Raw genomic sequence first — 24,818 nt, forward strand, 5'->3', positions numbered from 1 at the left:
TTATAATAATTCTAGTTAACATGTATCATGTACTGCTTCTTATATGCTAGACAATGTTTAAGATACTTTATATATATTAATTAATTTAATTTTTGCAATTACCTTGGGAGGCAGGAACAATTACTACATTTAAGATGAGGAAACTGCTAGGCTGGTGTGGCTCAGTGGTTGAACCAGGAGGTCATGCTTGGATTCCCAATCAGGGCACATGTCTGGTTTTCAGGCTCGATCACCAGTGTGGGGTGTACAGGAGGCAGCTGATCAATGATTCTCTCTCATCACTGATGTTTCTATCTCTCTCTCCCTCTCTCCCTTTCTTTCTGAAATAAATAATAAAAATATATTTAAAAACAGTTTTGGAAAAAAAAAAAAGATGAGGAAACTCAGTTTGACCTTGAATTTGAGCTCTGGGTACCTCATTTTGAAGCCCATACTCTTGTTAAGCTATACTGTCTCTTGAAACAGAGGGTTTTTATGACTTTGATTAAATTTAGCTTTAAATCCTAGTTCTAGAAATATATATATCCTATATAATAAAGAGCTAATATGCAAATGGTCATCATGCCCTCAAGCCTTAACTGCTCAGACACTCAACACTGGGAGAGAGGCATGGGGACCAGCCAGGCACAAATGAGCTCATGAGAGGGGAATGGGGACCAGCCAGGTTGCGGCCGGGGAGAAGGACAAGCTGCCCACCCCGCAGTCCTGGGCGCCAACGGCTGCAGCCCAGACGAAGCTGCCTGCCCACGGTCCCCTGTGGCTTCGGATGGCCCAAGCAAAGCCAACCTGTGTCCTGGATGCCTGCGGCCAGCCGGAGGAGCAAATTCTGGGTCCCGGGTGTGGGGCGAGGCAGAGGCGGTTAGGGGAAATCAGGCAGGCAGGCAGGCAAGCGGTTAGGAGCCAGAGGTCCTGGATTGCAAGAGGCAGTCAGACATCCCCTGAGGGGTCCTGGATTGGAGAGGGTCCAGGCTGGGCTGAGGGACCTGAGAGACCCCACCCCCCTGCATGAATTTCGTGCACTGGGCCTCTAATATATATATTGTTTATCCATGTCTTCAGAAAAAAATCACTTCTACTGTCGTGGTAAACAACCTGCTTCCCTATTTATAATGGTCTGGCCCTCTAGCAACTTCAGCACAAAATTATCGCTAATTGGCCTGCAAACGTTGGGTGGTCATAATAATCTGGCCACTCAGTGTGTATTCATCTCTTGAGACCTAGCCTTTCCCCCTGGATAATCAGCAACCCCCAGGCAGCAGAAGATAGTAGCCTCAACTTGACTAATAGTCACATGGTCTGGACCTCTGGTAGTCTAAAGATAGCATCTTGAATTAAGTTATGTTTCAGATCCTGTGCTCTAAGGGGAAACAACCCCCTGGCTACTTTCCTATAAGACTGGGCATGGGAAGCCAGCAAAAACCTCAGAACTGTCCTCAAGACCTGAAGAAATTATGAATTACTCTTATTACATCTCCAACCAATCAGCTCCCAGCACGACCCCAATCCCTACCTCATCATGTCTTGTGATTTTGCCCTATATAGTAATCTGTAACTACACACCACTGGAGAGTTCAGGTTTTTGAGTATTAGCCCCTCATTCTCCTGGATGGTGCCACTAATAAAATAGGCAACATGGGCTAGCCGGTTTGGCTCAATGGATAGAGTGTCGGCCTGTGTACTGAAGTGATTCTGGTCAGGGTCACGTACCTCGGTTGCAGGCTCTTATCCGGCCCGGGCCTTTGTCAGGGCTCATGCAGGAGGCAACCAATTGATGTGTTTCTCTCACATTGATATTTCTCTCTATCTTTCCCTCTCTCATCCACTCTGTCTAAAAATCAATGGAAAAATATCCTTGGGTAAGGATTTTAAAAAAATTAGAAAAATAATAAAATAGCCAACATTTCTCCATTGAAATTCTTGGTGTCTAGTATTTGGCTCTGCTAACACCTACTGGACAAATTATGTTCTATAAAACTTTCATTATAAAATTGGCATGTATAATTAATGTAATTTTGTAAAGTTGTGTGTATGCACGTTTTTTAAAAAATATGTTTTTATTGATTTCAGAGGGGAAGAGAGCAGGAGAAAGAGAGAGAAACATCTACAATGAGAGAGAATCATTGATTGGCTGCCTCCTACACGCCCCCTAGTGGGGAATGAGCCCACAACCCGGAAAATGTCCTGACTGGGAATCCAAAAGTGACCTCCTGGTCCATAGGTCCCAACCACTGAACCATAACGGTTGGCTGTGTGTGCATCTTTTGTTTGTTTGGTTGGTTTGGTTCCGAAGATTCATTCCTTATTTTGATACAAAAACACACACACAATACCCTTCAACCTCTAAAGAATGCCACTTTTTTCTTTTTTTTTTTTTCTTTTTCTTTTAATTAAATCTTTATTGTTCAGATTATTACATTTGTTCCTCTTTCCCCCCCCCCCATAACTCCCCTCCTCCCAGTTCCCACCCCACCCTCCGCCCTCACTCCCCACCCACTGTCCTCATCCATAGGTGCACGATTTTTGTCCAGTCTCTTCCCGCATCTCCCACACCCCTTTCCCCCCCCAAGAATAGTCAGTCCATTCCCTTTCTATGTCCCTGATTCTATTATAATCAACAGTTCATTCTGTTCATCAGATTATTTGTTCACTTGATTCTTAGATTCACTTGTTGATAGATGCATATTTGTTGTTCATAATTTGTATCTTCACCTTTTTCTTCCTCTTACTCTTCTTAAAGGATACCTTTCAGCATTTCATATAATCCTGGTTTGGTGGTGATGAACTCCTTTAGCTTTTCCTTATCTGTGAAGCTCTTTATCTGACCTTCAATTCTGAATGATAGCTTTGCTGGATAAAGTAATCTTGGTTGTAGGTTCTTGGTATTCATCACTTTGAATATTTCTTGCCACTCCCTTCTGGCCTGCAAAGTTTCTGTTGAGAAATCAGCTGACAGTCGTATGGGTACTCCCTTGTAGGTAACTGGGTTTCTTTCTCTTGCTGCTTTTAAGAGTCTCTCTTTGTCTTTTGCTCTTGGCATTTTAATTATGATGTGTCTTGGTGTGGTCCTCTTTGGATTCCTTTTGTTTGGGGTTCTCCGCGCTTCTTGGACCTGTAAGTCCATTTCTTTCACCAGGTGGGGGAAGTTTTCTGTCATTATTTCTTCAAATAGGTTTTCAATCTCTTGCTCTCTCTCATCTTCTGGCACCCCTATAATTCTGATGTTGGTACGCTTGAAGCTGTCCCAGAGGCTCCTTACACTATCCTCGCATTTTTGGATTCTTTTTTCATTTTGCTTTTCCGGTTGGGTGTTTTTTGCTTCCTCGCATTTCAAATCATTGACTTGATTCTTGCGCTCCTCTGGTCTGCTGTCGGGAGTCTGTATAATATTCGTTATTTCAGTCCGTGTATGCTTAATTTCTAGGTGGTTCCCCAATATACGATCGAGGGTCTCATTAGTTTTCTTGTAGATCTCATTAAGTTTATCGGCGGCTTCTAAACAGTTCTTGAGAGACCTTAAAAGTGTGGTTCTGAACTCTATATCTTCCATTGACAATTTTGTCCTGTTTCTTTGTCTCCGCATTTTGTTATGCTTCCTTGGTGCACCCCCTAGTGGTCTTTGTTCGCAGTCTTATAAACCTTGATTGTTGTAGCTAATACCAGGGAGGGTTTGACCTCCAGGCCAAGTGGCTATGAGAATCAGCTGTTTCTACAGTGAGAGAACTTCTGTCCTCTAGGGAGGTGCTAATCTAGCCTTTGCCTGAGGCTATCCGGCAAATGCCTCTGTGCAGGGCTTGGGCGGGGCGGGTCGCACAGTATCAACAGGGTGGGCCGGAGAGAGCAGTGATGGCGGCTCTCAGTCCTGTCCCCAGGGGCTCTGCCTATCTGAGTCCCAGCAATGGCTGCAAAGCTCAGAGAGAAAGCTGCACTCGCTCTGATCGAAGCCAGACAGTCCCGCTTCTCCCGTTTGAGTCTGGGTCCCTAAAGACTCGCCCGGATCTGGAGCTCAGAGTCTGCAACTCCCTCCCGATTGAAAACGCCAACCGCGCCCTCCGCCGCCAGCCCGCTCCGCGCACTCTGCACCTCAGAACTTGACTTCAGCACTGCGCCTCCTCTGAGTGTCCGTATGCGTTTCTCTTTCCTCCTAGTTGTAGGACTTCCACTCAGCCAGCGTTCCTGTGGTTCTGGGTGATGTCCCTTCCGTTTTTTGGTTTCACTTTTGAAGTAGTTGTTCAAGGCAGCAAACTCCGGCGTTAACCTATGCCGCCATCTTGGTTCAACCTCGCCACTTTTTTTCTTATTATTGTAGAACAAACTCACAGAATATCTGTTAGCAGCTCCAAGGATATCACATATGCTTTCAGAAAAAGTCATTGCTATTTGGATTCAAACACACATCAATGTGGAGGAAGGACTAACTAATTATCTCCCTTTTCTGATTTTTCCATAATTTTTACTAAATCATCGAGGAAAGCTAGTGGTTAGGATATCACATAATTATGCTAAAAATCTGCTAAGGGAGGTGAAACCAGACATCTGAATCCAGCTAAATATAAAAAACATGACCTTTTATTGCCCTTCTCTCCTGTTTCTGAAGTAGGAGGGTTCTACTTTATATCCCCATGGGCCAGCACTAGGTTTGAGTTATATGTAGGTGATTTGGGGTATAGTTGCAGAAGCAGTCATTCAATTCTTAAGAGTTTGACATCTCCTGGAAAGAAATAAGCTAGAGGCAGATTGCTAAGCTGGATTTGCTTAGATGGAAAACATTTACGCTAGGAGTCCAGCTAATGTGCAGTTAACATGGAAATAACCAGGCCTGGGGCGCTATCCCAGAAGCGAGGAAAGCCACGGCTGCTGCCACTGCCACAGGAGGCATGAGGAGATAAAAACATTCAGATGGCAGATAACAGCTTTTCAGATGGGGCTCCGTCAGATTCCTTGGAAGCTGCTAAAGATGCAAGTGCTACAGAGAAGCTCACCAATCCGGTGATGCCGGAACCCTCGAGTTTGGGCAGCCTTGAGGAGTGGCTTGACAATGCCTCCCACACTCCTTGCAGCTACATAGAGTCTTTACCTACAGCAGTAAAAAGAAGAATCAATGCATTGAAACAACTTCAGGTGAAGTGCGCTCAATAGAACCCAAGTTCTATGGAGAGGTCCATGACCTGGAGAGGACATACGCGGCGCTGTACCAGCCTCTCTGACAAAAGAACGGAGCTTGTCACTGGTGACGCTGAGTCGACAGATGGAGAATCGGAGTGGCACAGTGAGAATGAAGAGGAGGACAAACTGGCTAGAGACATGGAAAGTAAAGTAGTCGTTGCAGAAAAAGAAGTCGAGACAGCAGAAGAGCCAGCCCCAGAGGGATTCGGAGTTCTTTCACCGTCTTCAGAAAGCGGATGTGCTGAGCGAGTTAGTCCAGGAATATGATGAGCCAATCTTGAAACATCTTCAAGATATTAAAGCGAAGTTTTCAGACCCTGGCCAGCCTATGTCTTTTGTATTACGAGTTCCACTTTGAGCCCAGCGACTACTTCATCAATTCAGTCCTGACCAAAACGAACAACAAGACGAAGTCCAAGCCGGATAAGGCTGACCCCTTCTCCTTCGAAGGCCCTGAAATACTTGACTGTGACGGGTGCACTATTGATTGGAAGAAAGGAAAACATGTTACAGTCAAAACGATCAAGAAAAAACGGAGCCCAGCCAGGTGTAGCTCAGCAGTTGAGCGTCGACCCAGGAACCAAGAGGTCACCGGTTCGATTCCTGGTCAGAGCATATGCCCAGGTTGTGGGCTCGATCCCCAGTGGAGGTCCTGCAGGAGGCAGCCAATCAATGATTCTCTTTCATCATTGATGTTGCTATCTCTCTCTCCCGCTCCCTTCCTCTCTGAAATCAATAAAAATATATTAAAGAAAAAACGGAAACACAAGGGTCCAGGCACTGTCAGAACCATCACCAAGCAAGTCCCCAATGATTCTGTTTTTTAACTTCTTCAGTCCGCTGGCTGAAAGCATCTGGGGATGGAGAATCACTGGATGAAGATTCCGAGTTCACAGTAGCCTCCGGCTTTGAGATTGGACACTTCTTCCGTGAGCGGCTAGTCCCAAGGGGTGCTTCAACGGGGGAGGCCATAGAGGATGACGACAATCTTGAAGAAGGTGAGGAAGGAGAAGGGGAAGAGTTAGAAGGAGACGAGGAGGGAGAAGAAGAGGATGATGCCGACCTGAGCCTCAAGAAGGAGCCCAGCCAGCCCTCTGCGTGCAAGCAGCAGTGAGCAGTGAGGACCTGTGGGCGCAGCGCCCGCATCTGACCTTTTTTGAGCGCATGGTTTTCACTTTCACTTTCCCTCTTTCCTTATTATTTTGCTTAACCTGTACAGCGGCCACTTAACTGCGTTTCAGAAGTGGGAGGTTTAATCTAATCCCGGCACCCTCTGCGGCCTTGGGTGCAGCTCAGTAAACTTCCCCAGGCCTGCTTTCGGGGGGCCAGTAGACCACGTGGGGTACCACGTTGGGTGGGAAGGCCCCTGAGCCCAGGACTGACGACTGGAGATTCTGCTCCCATCTCGCCCTTGAAGACACCACAGGCTTCGTTCCCAGCCACCTGGCCCTCTGTGTCTGATCTCGGCGCGGGCTGGGTCCGTGCTCCTCCGTGTGTTCTCACTTTGGTTTTATTTTCCTCGGGGTGGGGTGGGGTCGTAGCACCTGTGGTGCTGAGGCGTCAGCTGGTGTGGTTCATCCTCGTATTTATTTGTCCCTTTGTGCTGTGAGCCTCGGGGCGCGTGCTGTCACTTGTCCTCAGGTTTCTGAAACCATGTTTGTGACTGGAGACCTGGGGACTTGACAGGGAGGAGGTGGCAGCGGCTCCTCTGGGAGCGCAGACTGCGAGAAAGAGCTCCCTCTTGCCGCTGACAGCTGGTGGCATGAGCGCGCCTCCAGGACGGGTGGGGTTGTGGGCAGTGCTGTGTGCCCATCTTCCGTGGGGAGGGCTGGGCGGGGCACACGTTTCCTCGTGTGTAAGTGTCACGTCTCCTTAGCTCCCATTTCTCAGCCCCACGTCCATGTGTCTTAAAAGCCCTGGGTTCAAAGTGACGACCTGTCCTTGGCTGGCGTGTGGGGCTCCAAGTTGTGTGACCGAGGTCCCTGGTCCCTGGCAGCCGGGTTCATGGGGCCCACACTGACCAGGCCTGGAGAGTGCTCAGCCTTATTACTTAGACACATTTGTAACTGAAGATGCTGTTTTCAATTTGTACAGACTAGTTAGAGTATTCTATTAAAGTGGTAAAACCTGGATAGACAGATGATAGATAGATGATAGATAGATAGATAGATAGATAGATAGATAGATAGATAGATATAACCAGGCCCATACTAGTCAGCAAGCTCAGTCAGCAAATCAGGATACCATCCCCAGACCGTTAAGTGGCACATCTGAAGTTCTCACTGTACAGTTGTGGCTTTGGTTCCATCAACTATGGTTATCTTCTCTGGTTTTAATGCCTATCAGTCTTTACCAGATGTAGTAGCCACTGCTTGATAAAACTTTGCCACGAAGTCTGGCTCACTGACCTCCAGCTGCCTGACAAATTCATGGCGCTCCTCCTCAGCCCATCCTCGAAACCACTGATCTCAAAGAGGTAGCTGGCACTCAAAGATACAAGGTGATCGGTTGGCTCCAGACACACTAAGCTGCTGTAGATCTTGTAGCGATGGCTGTAATTTTCCTGGCACTGCTTTAGTCACCAGGTCTTATAGGAAATGTTCAGGCTGGGGACCTGACCAACTGGCAAACCAGTGAAGAACACACTTCATTTCCTGGGAATGGGGTAAGACACTGGGGGAGGGAAGAGTTCATAGAATTGTCTGGCACTGAGGGTAAGGGAAAAAGGAAGGATAGCTGCATCGAAAATAAAGATGATTCCAGTGGCATACCCCCCTTTTCTCTCACAGGGCACCAGGAGACCCTCACAAGAGGGCTTAGGCTCCAACTATCACCACCGCTTCCATGTTTCCTGAAAACCCTAAGTTGTGTGCGCGTTTTTAATAAAACCTTTGAAAGATAATGGCAGTGTACCTTAAGGGCTAAGGGAGAATAAGAGGATGTGGGGAGGAAGATGGGAAGATAGCAACAGGTTCTGAATTCCAGAGTTTAGGGAGGACGATGTGGCAAAGTTAAAGAAGAGATGAAAAGCAGTTTGAATTCCTCAGCCTAGGGCAGGGGTGGGCAACCCCTGGCACGCGTGCCAAACATGGCACGCCAGTAACTTTTGTTGGCACGCAAAACCCTCTCTTATAATCTTTCATTTACAATTTTTTTCTTAATATCGACTTTTTTATTTTTCAGATAAATTCAGTGTAGGTGCATCTTAGATAAATAAATAATTTTACATAACAAGTTATCTTGAAGACCATAGACATGGATTGACAAGAGAGGGGAAGAGCAATTTCTATGCCTCTGCCTTAACTCTCCCTGCCTTCCTAGATCCGACCAGTGTTTTGGTTTCAGCCTCAGACGCAACGGGTTTTCATTGACAAGACAACCGACTCACCTACTTATTCAAAATTTCACTCTATAAAAATGAAACCTTCTCTCTCACTTTGCCCACCGGTACTAACGAAATAAATTTCTATGTTTCTCTCGATGCGCGCTACAGCAGTAACCCGGTGACATCGTCATCACACCGTATCCGTCTGCGCTGAAAAGTAAGTTACATAATTACCGTACTTCTATTACATTATGCTGTATTTGTCTATGCTTTCTTCTTTATTCTGTTATTTTCCTTAGGAAATATTTTTAGTTTGTCACATTTTTGTTGTTATCCATAAACCAAATCTTATAAATAAAAATAATAATAACTGATATGCATACAGTGTATTATGATTTATAAATAAAGGTTCTTCATTTTGTGATTTTTTACATGCTTTATCTTTACTGTTCCCTGAGTTGCGCCCATCTAACCATTTTGTAGGGATAGCAAACTATTTTTCTTTCTATTTACTTTAATTAAAAAAGTAATAGCAGTACAGTAGTTTGATCAAGCTAATTAATCACTTACTGACATTTTACTTTTCATCTTTCACCTTTTTCACGTATACCATCATCTCATGTATTTTTCTGTCCTTCTAGATTGTGCAGAATGTCAGGACCACCAGCTAAGAAACGATGTCGTTCAGCTGAAGAGGATGTTAGAGAATTTCAAAAATACTGGACAGAAAAGTTTGGTGTGATTAAGAAAGACAACAAAGCCTTATGTGTTTTCTGTTCTGAAACTATTGTTTGCAGAACATCTTCTGTAAAAAGGCATTTTGAAAATGTTCATAAGAACATAAGCAATAAAACCGAAGAGGAACAAAGAGAATTAATTTCTCGTGAACTCAGCAAAACAAAAAAACAGGCTGATAATTTTATGAACTTCATCTCAGGTAGGTCCAGTTTCAACTTAGTTGCTGCTAGTTTTGAAGTTTCAAAAGTCATTGCCTAACATGGAAAACCACTCAGTGATGGAGAGTATATTAAAGAAGCTTGGCTAGAATGTACACCTTTCCTTTTTGACAATTTCTCAGAAAAAGAAAAGATTATTCAGTACATTAAAGATACTGCTGAACAAGTAACAAAAGATTTGTCTTCATGTCAATTTTTTTCTATTTGTATTGATGAAAGTACAGACATTACATCGTCATCTAGGCTGGCCACTTTTTCTCGACTTCGTAAAGGTGATGAAATATGTGAACAGATGGTTGCCCTTCTAACTCTACCTGAGCGTACTACCAGGGCTGAAATATGTAAAGCAGTTATGAACGAATTCTCTTCTCGACAAACTGACATTTCAAAAGTAGTGTCTGTCACCACTGGTGGTGCTCCTTGCATGACTGGTGAGAAGGCAGGTTTTGTAAATCTGTTTGCGAAAGAAGTTGGTCATACACTGATAGGTTTTCATCATTGCATCATACATGAGGAAGCTTTATGTGCAAGAGCTGGCCCGAAGGAACTGCAGGAAGTGATGCAGTTACCAAAGTTGTTAATTACATTTCTGCTCGGGCTTTAAATAAAAGACAATTTCAAGTTTTACTGAATGAGGTAGAATCTGTGTATAAAGGACTGAAACTGTACAACAATGTTCAACGGCTTAGCCAAGGTTTGGTTCTGAAACGATTCATTGAATGCTTAAACGAGATAACGCTCTTCTTGAATAACCAACATGTTTCTTACCAAGAATTGTCTGACGCCACGTGGGTTTCTAAACTGATGTTCTTTGCAGATTTTTGTGAACATTTGAATGACTTAAATGTTAAATTACAACGAACTGTCAAGACACTTGATGTTATGTTTGGTTACATAAAGGCTTTTGAAAAGAAACTGGAAGTCTTTAAGAGAGATGTGGATGGTGAGAGATTTAGATATTTCCCAAACCTCAAGAGGCACATCAAAGACCTCCCAAAAGATGACAGAACAGACTGTCAAAGCCTTCAAAAGCTGTTTTTAAACATCATCGAGTCAACTATTGAGCAGTTCTTCTCAAGATTTGCGAAATTCAGAGAACTGGAAGAGACAGCAAAATTCATGAGGTTTCCAGAGAGCATGAAACTGGAGGAACTAAACTTACAAATGTTTTCATGGATAGACATGGCTGACTTTGAAATGCAGTTGACTGAATTTCAGAGTAGCTCAATTTGGAAGCAGAAATTTATTGACCTTAGAGTTGACTTGGAAAACATTGAAAAAAAATGATTAGAGACAGGAGTACCAGAGAGAAGTGTCGAAAATGAACTATTGAGGACTTGGAATGCCATTCCAGAAAATTTCTTCTGTTTAAAAAACTTTGCAATAGCGTTACTCTCCATGTTTTCATCTACTTACGCTTGTGAATCTTTGTTCTCAGTGATAAATTTTGTTAAGTCTCGTAATAGGAATAGCCTGACGGAATATAAACCTGATATAAAATCTCTGTCATCAGTGATGCAGCAGCAAAAGTCCCACTGATAATATCAAACGGGGTCATAAAGTTTTCTGTCGGACTATCAGTGTACATGTATACATTAAAAAATAAATGTATTTTTCATCATCATATACTGTGTTTTTGTCGCTCGAATGAATTGTATTATTTCTTCAAGGTTCTTCACATATGTACACCTTAAGAGATATCAAATAGGCGTAACATGTTCTCAAAAAATTAGGGTTGGCACGCAGAAGAATTTTGAGTCAGAGATTTTGCTGGTTTTGGCACGCACTCACAAAAAGGTTGCCCACCCCTGGCCTAGGACAAGCATAGAAAAAAGAAGGGGTGGGGATTGGAGGGCGCAACTTGGGAATGACTTGGAGCCCTTATCTAAACTTAACTTTATAAAGGCCAGCGGTAGTCCCCCAAAAATGGGGATAAACATGGCTTCCCCCTGGAAAGAACCTTGTGGTGAGGAACTGAGGCCTTTTGCCAACAACTAGCAAGGAACAGGGGCATCCTACCAACTGCCATGTGAGTGAGGTATCTTCTAAGCAGTCAAGCCTTCAGATTACTGGAGCCCCAGCCAATAGCTTTATTGCAACCTCATAAGAGACCCCGAGCAGAAGCACCCAGCTAAGCCTCTCCCAGACTCCTAACCCTTAGAAACTATAAGATAATGTTTTGTTGCTATTTCAAGCTTCAAAGTTTGGGGGTGATATGTGAAGCAGAAATATATAATTAACTAGAGGCCCGGTGCATGGATTCATGCACCGGTGGGGTCCCTTGGCCTGGCCTGTGCCCTATCACAATCCAGGACCCCTCAGGGTATGTCGTAGAACTGGTTTCAGCCTGATCTTCGCAGGCCAGGCTGAGGGACCCATCTGGTGCACAAATCTGTGCACTTGGCCTCTAGTATGCATATAAGATCTTTGGTTAATCTCTTCCTTCCCTCCCCCACCCCTCTTTCCTCTGAGATTCATCAGTCTGTTCCATGTTTTGAGTGTCTGCCTCCTGGTGGTCATTGCGCATCGTAGCTACCGGCTGGTCTGCTGGTCGGCCGGTCGGCCAGTTGGCCAGTTGGCCAGTCGCTTAGGCTTTTATATATATAAATACTCTTACTCAGTTTCCTCTTCTGATTCTAGCTGATAATGTGAAAAGGTTAAGGGTTCACCACTTGAGCACATTAGGATACTAACAATTGGAGTAAAAAAAAAGAACTAAATGGGAAGGAGATTTCATGGAAAACTAGGCACATGACTGGATTAGTGTATAGGTCTTTGTGTGCCCATATGTTTCCTTTTCTTTGGAGTAAATATCTAGGAGTAGAATGATTGAGTCATATGGTAGGTATATATTTACCTTTTAAAGAAACTGCCAAACTCTTTTCCAAAGTGATTATAGGTTTACACTCCTACCCACAGTATATGAGAGGTCATTTCTCCACATCCTCACCAGCACCCAGACCAGACTTTTTTTTTTTTTTTGTAAGTGTATAATGGTATCTCACTGTGGTCTTAATTTGCAATTCCCTAATGACTAATGACACTGAATATCTTTTCATGTGTTTATTATCATACTTTTATCTTCATTGGTGAACACTCTGTTCAATTATTTTACCCATTTGTTTTTGGGTTGCTTGTTTTCTTATTATTGATTTTGGAAGTTATTACATGTCTAGATACAAGTCCTTTGTCAGATATATGATTTACAATATTTTCATCTAGTTGGTCTTGTTTTTAGTTCTCTTAACATTGCCTTTCAAAGAGCATTAGTTTTTAATTTTGATGAAGCCCCACATATCAGTTTGTTTTTTTTTAAAGAACTGTGGAATCATAGGTAAGATATTTGCCTCACCCAGGTAACAGAAAAGGGAAAACTGTAGTCTGAAGAATTAGACTAATGGGAACAAGACCAAAGACTAAACTAGCCACCAGGGCACTGAGCAAGAGGGTGGGGAAGGAGGAAGAGACCCAGTTGCAGATGATAAGACATTGGGTAGATTTCAGACATGCAATGTGGCAGATATGGTTAATTAGCATTCAGCACATATTCTGCAGAGGCTGGAAAGGTAAGGATTATATTTCTCAGAATACCTTGCAGCCAGTCAGATGTACTTGGATGAGATTTAGAAGGCAGAAGTGAGACAAAAACCATTATACACTACATTAGCTACTCCTCCTGGCAAGCAAGGTCATGGAGATGTGACATATGTTTACAGCAGTGATCCAATGATGTCTCTAGCTTTGCAAATATTGAGAGGTGGTTGCATCAGAGCGTAGCCACGGCAATGTCCTGATCATAGTTTCAAGATCCCTGGATCAGAGTTGTAGCTGCTTGCTCTTAAGCCCAGTCATCAGTGGTGACTTACAGCTGCCCCACCCTCCTGACTGTGGCAGAGGTAACAGCTTCCCTGGCAGAGCACTCCTCACATGTTCTGGAGGTCATTTCTGGAATTTCAGCCCAGAGGGCCCCTCTCGGCTTTCCAATTTACTTTGTAAGCCTCTATGTCCTTGTATCCTTAAACTTCTTGGAGGGGTTTTTTTTCCTCCATTGAGCCCTAAGTGATAGGAGATTGTATCTGGGAAGAACGATAAAGAATAAAAGGTCTCTCACCATGTGGGAAGGATGTGACAATGTATGAAATAATTTATTTGTTTAATGAGCATATAACAGACATGAAGTGGATCCTATTGTTAGATACTTGGAATAGCAACTTGCCCTGAAGGTGCTTACACAATCTGATGATATCATGGTATGTTGGGACTCTGTGTGCTCACAGACAAGATCTCAATCAAATTTGGAGAAATCATGAAAGAGGTGACTTGTGAGCTGTTTTGTTTTTTGTTTGTTTGTTTTTTCAATGGATGAGTAGGAATTAGTCAGCAATGAGGAAGGGGATGATCATTCTACCTATAATCTGTTAAGCAAAACTTTTAAATATCTGTGTTCCCATTTCTCCCCCACACCTTCTCAGGAAAGTGAAGGAAGGAGCAGGTGTGTGTTTCTAAAGACATTAGAGGAGGGGGCGTTAAGGATAAAGTAGGAGCTTCCGGGGGAAAGTGAGGCAGAAGTTTAAAAGTGTTTTGAATAAGGAGGTGGCAGCAGTTGACCTAAGAGAGATTCTGGGCTTCCCTAGAGACTAAAGGTAAGGCATCCTCAAGCTGGCCTCAACTTTTCAGTCTTCATGCCCTCACCTATCATAAGAGAGTCAGAATGGCATGGGATTACAAGGCCTAGGCCAGGTTTAGTGTCAGGGTTAGCACTTACTAGCATATAGACTTGGACATATTATTTAACTTCTAGTCTGTTTACTCATTTATATAATGAGGATACGGATAATACCTCCCTCCTACAGTAAAGGTCAAATCAGATAATGGATGTTAAAAAAAGTTGTAAATTATAAAGTACTACAAAAATACTAGTCACTATTATATAATAGGTCTTGTTGATTCTATCTAAGGTATATATTTCCGTTATAGACTGAAGTATGTCCTTCCCAGATTCATATATTGAAGCCCTAACACTCAGTGTGACTGTATTTGGTGATAGGGCCTTGAAGAAAGTAACTAAGGACTTCATAATGTGGAGCCATAATCTGATAGGACTGATGGTCTTGTAAGAAGAGGAAGAGCCCAATGGATATGGCTCAGTGATTGAGTGCAGACCTATGAACCAGGAGATCACAGTGTGATTCCTGGTTAGGGCACTTGTCTGCTGGGGGTTGTGCAAAAGGCAGCAGATTGGTGATTCTCTCTCATCACTGATGTTTCTATCTCTCTCTCCCTCTCTCTTTCGCTCTGAAGTCAATAAAAAAAAATTTTTTAAGAGGAAGAGACACTAGAGCCCTTTTTCTCAGGCTGTGCAAAAAGGAAAGGGCAGGTGAGGACACAAAAAGAGGTCTCACCAGAAACCAATCCTGATGGCACCTTAAGCTTGGACTTTTAGCCTCCAGGATGGTGAGAAAATAAATTTCTGTTGTTTAAGACACCTAGTCTGTGGTATTTTATTATGGCAGCTCTAGCAGACTAATGTAATCATTCCCAAACCTTTTCTGTCTTTTTTTTTTTTTTTTTTTTTTTGCTAATCCTCACCAGAGGAAATTTTTCCCATTACTTTTTAGGAAAAGTGGGACCGAGTGAGGAAGAGAGAGAGAGAGAAAGGGAGAGAGACATGGATGTGAGCAAGACACATTGATTGGTTGCAACTCAGGTATGTACCCTTGACCAGGAATCAAACCTGCAACCCTTTGGTGCATGGGCCGATGCTCTAACCACTGAGAAACACTGGTCAGGGGCATTCTCCCCAAACATTACTTCTTATCCTCCATGCCTGATTTGGTTCAGGACCTTATCTTCTCCATATCATCTCTGCAGACCTTTCTGTATTCTCAAGTGGTGCTAAAGGAATCTTTCCAAAGAGTTTAGTTAAAAACTGTGTAGGACACAGAACTATCTATACTAATAATAGCCTAGGTCAGTGATGGCAAACCTTTTGAGCTCGGCGTGTCAGCATTTTGAAAAACCCTAACTTAACTCTGGTGCCGTGTCACATATAGAAATTTTTTGATATTTGCAACCATAATAAAACAAAGGCTTATATTTTTGATAGTTATTTTATATATTTATATGCCATTTAACAAAGAAAAGTCAACCAAAAAAATGAGTTCGTGTGTCACCTCTGACACGCGTGTCATAGGTTCGCCATCACTGGCCTAGGTGGTCATCATGCCCTCACATCACCTCAAGATGGCCGTCACAAGATGGCTGCATGCACAGCAGAGGCTGGTCCCGGCGTCTCTGCTGCCTTGCGTGGAGGAGGCAGGTCCCGGTGGAGGAGGCAGGTCGTGGCAGGGGAGGGCAATTGTGGGCAATCAGGCCGGCAGGGAAGGGCAATTGGGCTTCAATTAGGCTGGCAGGGGAGCGATTAGGGGGCGATCAGGCTGGCAGGCAAAAGCAGTTAGGGGCAATCAGGCAGGCAGGCAGGTGAGCAGTTAGGAACCAGAGGTCCCAGATTGTGAGAGGGATGTCCAACTGCCAGTGTAGGCCCGACGGGATCAGGCCTAAATCGGCAGTCGGACATCCCCCGAGGGGTCCCAGATTAGAGAGGGTGCAGGCTGGGCTGAATTTCGTGCACCGGGCCTCTAGTTTACTGCATAAAAGGCAAATTTCTCAGCTGAGCACCAGACTCCTCTTGAACTTGATTTGACCTGCCTTTCTAGCATTGTTCTAGTGGTCCTTTCACTACCACTCTATGCTTTAGCCGTACTGAAATTCTTACCGTTGCTCAGGCATTCCATGCTCTTTCACAATTCTCCATTTTGGCCTGTGCTGTTCCTCCTACCCAAAATGCCTTTCCCCCTTCCTGACCACCCCTCCTCCTATCACCTTCTCTTCTCACTGTCTCACTTGTTTCTCTGGCACATCTATTCATCTTTCAGCCTTGGCTCAGGTGTTGTCTAACCTCCTGAAGCTTCGTTTACAGCTGCATCCTCAGTTCTCTCAGCAGCACTTTGTACACCCCTCTGTTACAGCACTTATCACACTGTTTTGTAAACATTATTTTGAGAGTCTTTCCTACTAAATTGTGAGCACCTGAAAATAAGATACCTATTCATCGTTGAATCTTCCTTTGTACCTGAAACAAAGGAGGTACTGGATACATATGTATTAAACAAACAAACAAAAATCCCACAGTCCAGACAAGACATACACAAAAAAATTAAGCAATAAAAGGCAGCAGAGAAACCACGAGTTATGTATCTGGGAATTCTTCATGGTACCTGGCACAGCGTCTTGCATGTAACAGACTCAGTAAATGTTGTTGAATCAAGTTCTAAATGAAAAATAAAAAAATAAGATCATAATCATTTAAATCTGGGAGAACTCCAGGATGGGTTTTAAAAGCTGGTACCCACAAATATAACACAACTAGGGGCCCAATGCACATATTTGTGCACCTTGAAAGAAACTGTGGGCCACGAGGCTGTGGTGGGCACAGGGGCGGGTCTCGGCCTATCCTCTGCGCCCCTGCCTGGCCCCTCTCGCTGAGGACCCTGGTCTGCTGTCTGCCGGCAGTCCTGCTCCCGCCACAGCCGGTCCCATGCACTGGTGGCACTGGGCCTCGCTCGCACCCGCTGAGGGCACAGAGCAATTGGGGCTGGGGCCAACAGTGGGTGTGAGTGGGGCTGGTGCCAGCAGTGGGTGCAAGCAGCAGCTCCTGCCCTGATTGCCCCTCAGGAGCAGAGGGAGGTGGAGAAGCCCTCAGGGGTGATCGGGACTGGCAGCCACCACTCACACCTGCTGATGGTACTGAGCGAATAGGGCCAGCGCTAGGCACTGGCAGCGGGTGTGAGCCATGGCTCCGGTGCCAGCAGTGGGTGTGAGTGGGGCCGGCGCAGGCAGCAGGTGCAAGCGCTGGGCAGGACCACAGCATATGGGAGCAAAGAATTTTCAGTAAGCACCAGAGACTCACCCTGATGATAGCAAATGGCAGCTGCCTTGGTCTGGTGCCTCCACTTACCTGCTCCACCATCCCACCACAGCAGATGCCCGCCATGTTTCGCGCTCTGCCTCCTGCTGCCAACACCTGCCATATTCCATGCGTGCCCCCTGGTGGTCAACGCATGTCATATCAACTGGTTGTTTAGTTGTTTGGTTGTTCCACCGTTTGGTCTATTTGCATATTAGGGATATATATATATGATCCATATATATATATATATATATGATCATATATATATATGATCCAATCTAGTGCCTTCAAACTTGGTCCATACTCCTCCTTCATTTTTCTACCTTACCCCTGGCTCCATACTGTAAGCTCTTTTAAAATTAGGGGATCTCTTATTCATCTTTATATCTTGCATTAGAGACTCAGTGCACAAAATTCGTGCACTGGTAGGGTCACTAGTGGCTGCCAGCTGCTGGCCAGTACTCCCTCCCTTCCCCCAGCTGGCCCTTCCCCCTGGTCGAACTCCTGGACAAACTCCCGGTTGCATACTATGCTTTTATTATATAGGATTCCTTATCTACTATAATCTAGCCAGATGCTTTGCACATGATAAGCATCCAATAAGTGTTTGTTCCATTTTGTTAAAAACTAGATTATAGTACCCTACCTGGTTTGGCTCAGTGGATAGAGTGTCAGCCTGTAGACTGAAGGGTCCCAGGTTCGATTCTGGCCAAGGGCACATGCCAGGTTGCGGGCTTGATCCCCAGTCGAGGGTGTGCAGGAGGCAGCTGATCAATGGTTCACTCTTATTATTGATGTTTCTATCTCTCTCTCCCTCTCCTTTCCTCTCTGAAATCAATAAAAATATATATTAAAAAACCCCCCAACAGCCGAAACTGGTTTGGCTCAGTGGATAGAGTGTTGGCCTGCGGACTGAAGGGTCCCAGGTTCGATTCCGGTCAAGGGCATGTACCTGGGTTGCGGGCACATCCCCAGTGGGAGATGTGCAGGAGGCAGCTGATGGATGTTTCTCTCTCATCTATGTTTCTGACTATCTCTCTCCCTTCCTCTCTGTGAAAAATCAATAAAATCTATTAAAAAAACAACAACAACAAAAAAAAAAACCCCAAACCCCAACAACCTAGATTATACGAGCCTGGATGGGATTTGAATAGGCTGTGTTAAAGAAAACAGAAATCCAGATCAGGGACACAGCAGAAGCGTATTCATTTCCTATTGCTCCTCTAATAAAGTACCACAAACTTGGTGGTTTAAAACAACACAGACTTATTATTTTATAGTTCTATAGGTTAGAGGCCTGAAAATAGGTCTTATAAGGTAAAAATTAAAGTGTCAGCAGGGCTGTGTTCCTTCTAGAAGCTCTAGGGGAGAATTTGTTTCCTTGCCTTTTCCAGTTTCTAGAGGATGCTGCATTCCTTGGCTTGTGGTCCTGCATTATTCTGACCTCTACATCTGTAGTCACATCTCCTTCTCTCATTCTGACCCTTCCGCCTCCCTCCTAAAAGAACCCTTGTGATTATATTGAACCCATTGGTTGACCCAGGATGATCTTCCTATCACATCTGCAAAGTTCCTTTTGCCATGTAAAATAGCATCTTCACACGTTCTGGAGATTAGTACCAGGGCTCTTTGGAGAGCCATTATTCATTCTGTCTACCCCTAGGAGAAAAGCTGAAAATATAAGAATGCATAATTAATGTTTGGATATAGACTTTTTCAGCTGAAGCAAAATGTTCATGAAATATTTGAGCCAGGTAAGAGGAAAAGTAGACTAAAGAGGCACTTGAAGTTTAGAGATGATATTAACCAGCGGTTCTCAACCTGTAGGTTGCGACCCCTTTGGGGGTTGAACGACCCTTTCACAGGGGTCTCCTAATGTTGTAATGTACCCCGCGAATCATACAAGGACGCCTCAAGTAGTCGAATTAAAGAGTCACATTTATTGCAAATCCGGGACTATGAGGGGGCATTTCACTCTCCCAGACCTCACAGTGCCCGCCCCAGCCCCAACACCAGATTTATATTGGCAAAGATCACAAAGGTATTGATTACATCCCAAGGTTTGGAATGAGGAACCTGGTTTGCAAAAAAAAGCAGTTTACAGAAGCTGAAGCAGTTTTACTTAAGCATGTTATCTAAATTATAGTTTTGGGTCTCTGGATCACTGAATTGACAGGAACACATTATCTAGAGACCTTGGGTCTTGGGACCACTAAGTCAACAGGGACATATTATCTGGAGCTCTCTGACCTTGGGATAATTGTGCTGTCCTTCCCAGGTACAGAAGAATGTGCTTTCTAAGATCAGTATGACCACAACCAATGGGATATTCACATTACAATCAATAGGGTATTTAATTGAATGGGATGATTTATATAATTCAGAAAATCAAAATAACTTTTCTATTATTTTAGCAAGCAAATAAGTACAGAAACCAAACAGCAGGGTTAGAGTTAAACTACAGTTTCTACCTGAGATGATTGCTACCATACTTCACTAAGACCATCGGAAAACACATATATAATTACATATTGTTTTTGTGATTAACCACTATGCTTTAATTATGTTCAATTTGTAACAATGAAAATACATCCTGCATATCAGATATTTACATTACGATTCATAACAGTAGCAAAATTACAGTTATGAAGTAGCAACGAAAATAATTTTATGGTTGGGGGTCACCACAACATGAGGAACTGTATTAAAGGGTCGCGGCATTAGGAAGGTTGAGAACCACTGATATAGACCACTGAATACCAGGTCAAGTTTTGGTGTTATCCTATATAAAGTAAGAAAGCTTTGAAGATGCGTGAGCAGAGAGTTAACAATGAAAGGTAATCTAGCAGACTCCAGAAGACAATAGAGTATGTAAATCTGGTGGGCAAACAAAATGAAAAACAAAAGATTTGGGACTGAGAGACCGCACAACGGTGAATACACTGCTGTTTACTGTCTTACCAAAGCTCTCCTTTCTGCTAGATGTTTCTTGAGCATCCATAATAAATGAACGATGAATTATTTCCCCTTATGAGTTTACATTTTTTGCCTAGTAGAAGTATTCAGTTGTGTTATAACTCCTCTGCCCTAGAAGAGGCTGCTACTGTAGCTGGGAAAGTGTGTGGAGTGATAGGAAAAGGAGTTAAGATGTGAGTTGGCTGGTTTGTCCAACTAATTGGTAGAGGCTGAGCTTCTTGGGAGAGAGTTTAAAATGGTCTATATCAGTGGTTCTCAACCTTCCTAATGCCGCGACCCTTTAATACAGTTCCTCATGTTGTGGTGACCCCCAACCATAAAATTATTTTCGTTGCTACTTCATAACTGTAATTTTGCTACTGTTATGAATCGTAATGTAAATATCTGATATGCAGGATGCATTTTCATTGTTATAAATTGAACATAATTAAAGCATAGTGATTAATCACAAAAACAATATGTAATTATATATGTGTTTTCCGATGGTCTTAGGCGACCCCTGTGAAAGGGTCGTTTGACCCCCAAAGGGGTCGTGACTCACAGGTTGAGAACTGCTGGTCTAGAAAGACAAGGACTCCATTTTTTGGTTGTAAACAACAGAAACCCAATTCAGACTGACTTACAAAAAAGTAGAATTTACCAGCTTTAAAAAGCATCAATATGCTGATTTCCAAATTGATATTGCCTAGATTTTCAGTCTCATACATATCCAATTTCCTAGTGGTTACCTTTACTTGGATGTCCACTCAGCAAATCAAACTCAACATGGCCAAAAACCTGTTCCTGATTTTCTCTTTCCGTCTCTCCTTCATCAAATCTACTCTTCCCACAATCTTTCTTCATTTCAGTTAATGAAAACTCTACCTCCCAGTTGCTCTGTGGGGTTTTCTTTTATTCGCCTTCCACATTCAAACTGTCAAGCAATTCTACTGGCTGTACTTTCAAATCGATCAAGAATTTGACAACATCCGGGGCTTCCAGTCCAAGATAGTGGCCTAGGAAGACCCTGAGCACCTCCTCCCATGAACACATTGAATTTACAGCTACAGACAGAGCAAGTCCCTTTGAAGAACTGAGAGTTGACTGAACAGCTTCAGTGCAACAAACGAGAGAGAGAAAGAGAGAGAGAGAGAGAGAGAGAGAGAGAGAGAGAGAGAGAGAACAGAAACGGTAAGAGAGCCAGAGATAGACACTGAGGGCCCTCCAACCCAATGTTCAGCCTTGCAGCCTGGAGGGATCACTGAAAGGCCTAGGTCAGTGATGGCGAACCTTTTGAGCTCGGCGTGTCAGCATTTTGAAAAACCCTAACTTAACTCTGGTGCCGTGTCACATATAGAAATTTTTTGATATTTGCAACCATAGTAAAACAAAGACTTATATTTTTGATATTTATTTTATATATTTACATGCCATTTAACAAAGAAAAATCAACCCAAAAAATGAGTTCACGTGTCACCTCTGACACACGTGTCATAGGTTCGCCATCACTGGCCTAGACAGACTTGTCCACCCCGGGGTACAGGGAAAAACAGTGGTTTAAGGGACGCCTAGTCTATATGGGAAGGAAATCCATTTACTAACCCTGGAGCATCTGCCAAGGAGGAGGAGAGCTGTGGAAACTCTCGCAGCTGGGAGGCAACTCCCGCATCCTTGATCACAAGGGCAGGAGCTCAATCCAGGCATTTTAGCCACAGTCTAAGGCCATCTCAGTTCCTCCTCTCACCCAGGCTCACAGCATGTCCGCTGCTTGACCCCTGGACTCCCTGAGGCCCTCACCTGTTCCATTCACAACTCTGGCCAGTCCGGTTTGTCCATGAGTCTCCCTGTGGCCTGCACCAGCTCCAGCTTCCAGCCAGCCTGGTAAGGCAGCACAGGGGTGACTTGCCCCTAGGATTCCCCTTGGCTCCATCCCACTCTAGCTATAGCTCCTTCCCAGGTGTGGCTTGTCCCTGGGGCTGCAGGCAGACTTACCCAGGGGAATCCCTGGAGCTTGCAACTGCTCCAGTGTAGGTTCCAGGCCCGGTGTGGCTTGCCCCTGGGACTTCCCTCGGCCTGTGTCCGCTGCAGCTTCAGTTCCAACCTGCCTGCAAAGACACCTAGACCCAGAGTCTACAAAGGGGAAGCTCCTACACAACGACCACTTGTGTTGTTTTTAAAAATATATTTTTATTGATTTCATAGAGGAAGGGAGAGGGAGAGAGAGAAACATCAATGATGAGAGAGAATCATTGATTGGTTGCCTCCTGCATGACCCCTACTGGGAACTGAGCCCACAACCTGGGCACATGCCCTTGGCCGGAATTGAACCTGGGACCCTTCAGTCCACAGGCTGACACTCTACCCACTGAGCCAAACCAGCTAGGGCCACAAGGCCACTTCTTCAAGACAGGGAGAGGTTGTTGTTTTGCTTAATTCGTGGAAACAAACACAGAGAGATGCCAAAATGAGGAGACAGAGAAGTATCTTCCCAAGAAAAGACCAGGACAACAATCCAGAAACGAAACTAAATGAAAAGGTAAAGAGTTCAAAACACGGGTTATAAGGTTGCTCAATGAGCTTAGGGGAAGAATAGATAAGCTCAGTGAGAAGTTCAACAAAGAGATAGGAAATATAAAGAAGAACCTATCAGCCTTGGCCAGTGTAGCTCAGTTGGCAGAGCATCATTCAGTTCATAAAAGGGTGGTGGGTTTGATTCCTGGTCAGGGTATATACCTAGCTTACAGGTGGAGTCCCTGGTTGGGGTGTGTATGAGGAACAACTGATCGATGTTTCTCTCACCTCTCTCTCAAATCAGTAAACATATCCTTGGGTGAGGATGAAGAAAAACAACCTATCAGAACTGAAGAATACAATAACTGAACAAACAAATAAAAAATACACTAAAGGGAATCAATAACAGATCAGTTGATACAGAAGGAGTTAGCAAGCTAGAAAACAAAGAAGTGGAAATCACCCAATCAGAACAGCAAAAAGAGAAAAAGAATTTTTAAAAATGAAGATAGTTTAAGGGACCTCTGGGACAACATCTGGTGTACCAACATTTGAATCATAGAGGTCCCAGAAGGCAAAGGGAAAGAGAAAGGGTGAGAAAACCTATTTAGAGAAACAATGAATAGCCCTAGCCGTTTTTGCTCAGTGGATAGATCGTTGGCCCGCTGACACAAGGGTCCCAGGTTTGATTCCAGCCAAGGGCACGTACCTTGGTTGCAGGTTCCCCAGCCCTGGTTGGGGTGCATGCAGGAGACAAACAATCTGTCGCTTCTCTCTGTCTCTTCCTCTCCCTTTCACTCTCTAAAAATCAATGGAAAAATACCTTTGGGTGAAGATTAACAAAACAAAACAAACAAAATAATGACTGAACACTTTCCCAGTAAGATATCCAGGTGTAAGACGCTCAGAAAGTCTCACATAAAATGAGCCCAAAGAGGCCCACACCAAAACATGTCATCAGTAAAATGCCAAAAGTTAAATCAACTAGGATTTTCTTTTCTTTTTTTTTAAGGATTTTCTTTTTAACTTCAAATTTGGAAACAAAAATAAATAAACTTAACAATATATCAAATGATTAACAACTGTATTAAAGAAAAATGGAAAAGAAAGAGCTCAAGTAATTTTTATCTATAGTACTTTCATTATCCTCAGTCTGAAAATAAAGGACAAAAGAAGTGCAAAGGAAACTTAAGTTTGACTTCATAGGTTAGTAGGTTTATTGTATTTTTAAAAATATATATATATATATATTTTTTAGAAATATATTTTATTGATTTTTTACAGAGAGGAAGGGAGAGAGATAGAGAGTTAGAAACATCGATGAGAGAGAAACATCGATCAGCTGCCTCCTGCACATCTCCTACTGGGGATGTGCCCACAACCCTGGTACATGCCCTTGACCAGAATCGAACCTGGGACCCTTCAGTCTGCAGGCCAACGCTCCATCCACTGAGCCAAACCGGTTTCGGCTAAAATATATTTTTATTGATTTCAGAGAGGAAGGGAGAGGGAGAGAGAAAGAAACATCAATGATGAGAGAGAATCATTGATCAGCTGCCTCCTGCATGTCCCCTACTGGGGATTGAGCCCATACCCAGGCATGTGCCCTTGACAGAAATCGAACCTGGGACCCTTCAGTCTGCAGGCTGACACTCTATCCACCGAGTCAAACCAGCTAGGGCAGTAGGTTTATTGTCAATAGTAATTTTGAAGGAAATTTATGTGCACTGTAGAATTGAGCAAAGGAACAAATATACTGAGCTTCTTGGGGAGCCAGGTTTCTCATGGTGAGAGAAAGGAGCTATAAATATAAAATGGTGAAAGGCAAGAATGATACAAAATGGCTATTTTTCTCACTCTGTCCATTGACAGGGCATAAGCAATGACACCTTCGTGGCAATGAGCACAGCTCGTTTCCAGATCTTGAGTTCTATTATCA

General features: G+C 43.7%; 2 pseudogenes across 2 annotated transcripts; one reads left to right on the forward strand and one right to left on the reverse strand.

Annotated features, from left to right (window-relative positions):
* The first annotated feature begins 4,884 nt into the window (after positions 1 to 4,884).
* LOC308514226 (nucleosome assembly protein 1-like 4) lies at positions 4,885 to 6,277 on the forward strand (annotated as a pseudogene). The gene is made up of 2 exons: positions 4,885 to 5,712; positions 5,941 to 6,277. The product of its transcript is annotated as a nucleosome assembly protein 1-like 4 (transcript).
* A 1,228-nt stretch (positions 6,278 to 7,505) lies between these two features.
* On the reverse strand, positions 7,506 to 7,932 carry LOC308514448 (uncharacterized protein C14orf119 homolog; annotated as a pseudogene). The gene has a single exon. The product of its transcript is annotated as an uncharacterized protein C14orf119 homolog (transcript).
* Between the last annotated feature and the right edge of the window lie 16,886 nt (positions 7,933 to 24,818).

Source organism: Myotis nattereri (genome assembly GCF_964212035.1).
Source record: "Myotis nattereri genome assembly, chromosome: 2".
NCBI classification, from domain to species: Eukaryota; Metazoa; Chordata; class Mammalia; order Chiroptera; family Vespertilionidae; genus Myotis; species Myotis nattereri.